The sequence below is a fragment of the Limulus polyphemus genome, unplaced genomic scaffold (assembly GCF_000517525.1).
Source record: "Limulus polyphemus unplaced genomic scaffold, Limulus_polyphemus-2.1.2 Scaffold241, whole genome shotgun sequence".
NCBI lineage: Eukaryota > Metazoa > Arthropoda > Merostomata > Xiphosura > Limulidae > Limulus > Limulus polyphemus.
Window position 1 is genome coordinate 99,380 of NW_013665851.1, and position 4,891 is coordinate 104,270.

General features: G+C 34.0%; 1 protein-coding gene across 1 annotated transcript in view; it reads left to right on the plus strand.

Annotated features, from left to right (window-relative positions):
* LOC106478682 (ras-related and estrogen-regulated growth inhibitor-like) overlaps positions 1-4,891 on the plus strand; it is a 38,006-nt gene that overhangs the window by 9,333 nt on the left and 23,782 nt on the right. The window lies entirely within an intron of this gene.

A 4,891-nucleotide genomic window follows, 5' to 3' on the forward strand; every position in this document is an offset into this window, starting at 1 on the left:
GATGTTACTTCTACTATTATAAGACGATTTTAATAATGTTACTTCTACTATTATAAGATGATTTTAATAATGTTACTTCTACTATTATAAGATGATTTTAATAATGTTACTTCTACTATTATAAGAGATTTTAATAATGTTACTTCTACTATTATAAGACGATTTTAATAATGTTACTTCTACTATTATAAGATGATTTTAATAATGTTACTTCTACTATTATAAGATGATTTTAATGATGTTACTTCTGCTATTATTTTATTATTTTATGAGCAAAAATAAGAGAGCTAAAAAATAAAAATACCTTTCAACTGATGCTTAACAACAAAGATGGCCTCCTTTAGTTTATATATTTGTATTTTTGTATGTACGGCAAAGCTACTAAGGTTATCTGCCGCCGTCCCTAATTATTAACTACTGACAGAGAGAAGGTAGCCAGTCAGTAGCACCCTACCGCCTGTCATTAATAGTATTAGTAATAGCATTCTTCACTAATTCTATTAGGAAAAAAACAAACTTTTCGGCAGAGCTTTGAAGTAGTTATCCTTTAGAGAAAATTAAAAAAAAAATTAGTTACACGAAAATTTTTCTGAAAACATTTGTTTGGAATTCTTATTGGTCTTAGAGTCATACATGGCCTGATGGTTAAGGCAATATGAGGGTCGCGGGTTCGAATCCCCGCCACAACGAACATGCTCGCCATTTATAGCGTAGAGGCGTTATAATGTGACGGTCAGTCCTACTATTCATTGGTAAAAGAATAGCCCAAGAGTTGGCGGTGGGTGGTGTTGACTAGCTGCTTTCCCTCTAGTCTATCACTGCTAAATTAGGGACGGCTAGCTCAGATAGCTCTCGTGTAGCTTCGCTCGAAATTTAAAACAAACCAAACCGTTAGATCATACTTTCTTACAGGTAGCAACGTTACATTTGACTTAAAATTAAACTGGATACTACACATTAATAACATGAAAACCATAATTTGGAAAAAAAAAGCGAGTTACTTTAGGAGCCTCACTGGCAACAACCAAGGAGATTCACCAGAAAACATACTAAAAATTTACAGAACATACAAAAGACCAGTCGTAGAATATGCCTGTATAACATGGATCAATGTATCAAAAACACACATCAACAAACTACAGCAAATACAAAACTATTCAAACATGCCAACTCTATCAGACAGACTCCTAGATAACTCGCTTCAATATTATGAGAAAAATGTTAATAAAAATGAACTGATGATCAAACTAGAGAGTTACATAATACATGATGAACCAAGCCCTAAGTACCTCTCCCCTCTAAACATCATAAATAAGAGTCTTACAGGCCAAACAGTGATAGGTTAACTGAATCCTAGAGACAAACGTAGCTCTATTTTAAAAGAGTTTTGTATGTAAAAATAGGATTACGTGTATGTGTTTATGACTGCTAAGTGGAACTGTTTTGTGAACACGGACTAATAGTGCGATCATACATAGCTGAAGCTAGTGAAAATATACAAGTTAATATTACCCCATGAATTGGACATGGCACGAAAAGGGTTATTAATTAAAAACAACGGACAATTGACAACATATAAATTACTGTGAGTAACACAACAAAGTAACAAGGGTTATTACGTAGGATTCAGTAACAGTGCAAACAAAATAACAGTTCCAGAGAGGGAAAAAAAGAGACTAGCCTATAGTTTGCTATCTGAAATATTTAAAAGTTGAAGTGATTAATGCTGCTAGTTACAGTGGAAAATTCAAGTCTTGTGCGTAGTAACACTTGCGTTCGAAACACAAATTCTTCCTCTTCATCGGGATTCGATCCATGTTTTGGACCAGGTAAGGTCAGGTTCAACGTTGACCTCCTATCTGTGTAAAGTTACTTGAACTATCATGCAAGTTGCATGACTTAAGATATTCAAGCAGTCAATGTTGAAGATATGCAAGACATATACATTTGAAAATTTTTCCATTGCATAGGTAACTAATGTAAGTAGCCCAAAAGTTTGTTTGTTTTCAAGCACAAAGCATCAAGATGATTTATCTGTGCTGTACCCAACTTGGGTATCGAAACCTGATTTTTAGCGCTATAAGACTTCAGACTTTCCGCTGATCCACTGGGGGAGGAGAAGGGGGGTGGCTGGTCCAAAAGATTTCTTGAAAAATCTAGATGGAGTTGAGCAGCGATCGATTAGTGTTTATAACGTTGTTTTGTGTCGTTGTTTAGTTAGAATACGTAGTTTCCAACGATAATCCAGTTGTGTTTGCTAACAAAATATGCAAGCGTCTCTTACCTGAATGTGTTAATGTGGAAAAGACCAACAACAACATTAATTCTTAAAATTTACTGTTACAGGATTTGTTTAACTATAGGAACCCGTATAGGGCTGTCTGTGTTAGCAGTCCCTCAATTTAAACTGATGGACTAGAGAGAAAGTAGTTAGTTAACAGCACCCATCACCAACTCTTGGACTACCCAATTCAGATAGAGAGATTTGACCGTCACAGTTATAACGCGCTCATGGCCTCTAATCACGGGGTGAGAATTTTTTTTTTTAGACAAAGGAACACGAACCATGGACCCTCGGATTCACAGTTCCGCATGCTAACAACCAGGCTATGCTCGCCCCTACGTGATAATTAAATAAAGGAAGAATTTATAATATAATCAAGTAAGAATAATAATAATTATTATTATTATATTTCATAAAACAAATTGTTGACGAACAATACTAATGCTGCGTATGAGTTGTGACGTAAAAGTGGTCATGGACTGTCGTCATCACTAAGTGTACAATATAATCTATGAAAGAAGTAATAAGTAGTTGGTAACATGTTGAAACCTCTATTCATAAACGACTCATGCTTTGAATATCACGCTTTAGGAAAATGTACCTGACAGTTGACTAGATCAAAATAAAAACTACAACGCTTCAATAGTTCTTTTTGTCGTCGACAGGTGAAGGACATCGAAAAACATTGACTGGTAATGGTAATTTTCTTTGTTTACCACGCTGTTACCTAGTGTTTTAAAACTATATATGTGTGTTGTTGAACTGAACAAAAGATGCGTATGTGTGGCTACTGAAACAATTATGATTGATGTATTATAATATTTGTCAAAAACTGATGACGAAACGGGGCTAATGTTTTGTATCAGCTGTAGCAACATTCAATGTAAAATGATTACTGAGTATTGTCAATTACCAATAAGGGTGTATATCAGTCGGTATTTCATTTCGGTTTAAGATATTTTTATTCTACGTTCACTATGGACTGTATTTTTGCTGCCTAGCGCAGGAAGACGTGTTGGAATGTTTTTAGTATTTAGAATATTCTACATCGGGCATCCTAACTATTCAACACAAATACAGAGGCGAAAATAGTTTAAAGATATTGCGTAACAATATGCATATTGTTAGCTGTTTAAAATGCTATTTTAGACCGGACAAGAGAGAATGTTCTTCATATTGTAGCTGTTTAAAGTGCTATTTTAGACAGGACAAGAGAGAGAATGTTCTTCATATTGTAGCTGTTTAAGATGCTATTTTAGACAGGACAAGAGAGAATGCTCTTCATATTGTTAGCTGTCTAAAGTGCTATTTTAGACAGGACAAGAGAGAATGTTCTTCATATTGTTAGCTGTTTAAAGTGCTATTTTAGACAGGACAAGAGAGAATGTTCTTCATATTGTTAGCTGTTTAAAGTGCTATTTTAGACAGGACAAGAGAGAATGTTCTTCATATTGTTAGCTGTTTAAAGTGCTATTTTAAACAGGACAAGACACGTGCAAACATTTTCTACACTAAGATATTTTACAGGCTTGTTGTTAAAATCTTTCTAAATTTCCAGCTGGTAGTATTCACTGCTAGTAGGTTTCCCTGCGATACTTCAATGTCACCCTACTTGAATGTCGCCAGTCTTACAAGACTGAGTGATCTATTTTTAAAACTGTAAGAGGTTACAATAATAATATTTGGCTTTAGCCCACGAAAACCCAGGCGTATTGAGAATCACAGTCAAGTGGGTTGCTGGACACTGTCAGTTCTAACAAGTATTTAGGTTGTAAGATAATCTATTTGTCATCTTATTCAACATTTTAATTCTAGATAATCACATGCTTTCTTTAAGAAAACCGAATTAGCACATGAAATTAGGGAGTTTTGAGAATATCATCTCAAAAACAGTTGTATTTAGACCAAAATTTGGTATACAACTTTTGAACTTTTAAACATGTTAGTAATTGCACCAAATGTAGCAGCACAAGAAATACAAAAATAAGTTGAAGAACTTTATTTTCTAATCAAAATTTCCAGTATTTATTAACATTCTTTCCTATGACATATTGAATAAGTTACTTGTTTCGTTGTTTTGCTAACTCGATTGATCTTATGCTTGTTTTTTAGCACGCGACACCATTTAATACATCACATCTGCTCTTGTTCAACTCTATTTTTGATGCCTTTTGAGATAAAACCAGTTGGATTAGTTATATTAGAATAAAAAAGACCAGTTGGAATATTTCTAGTTTATATAGTATACATAAAAAAAATTAAACTACCGTTCAACCAAAATATCAGGAAACGTACTGTTGCATATTATTTTTCAAACATGACTTCGGTTACTTTGAGTATACAGAATATTCATATTGGTTAATAATATAACAGATTTAAGTCTACATACACTTTATACATAAGTTTTACAATTAAATTATATCGTCTTACAAATATATATATATTTTTTTTATAGTCGCTTAAACAAGGCTTTAAAGATATTTTAGGCCTAAGGAAATATTCGTCTCAACTGTATACGGCTGTGTAAGTAGAGGCCTGACATAGCCAGGTGGTTAGGGCGCTCGACTCACAATCTGCGGGTCGCTGGTTCGAATCCCCGTCCCACCA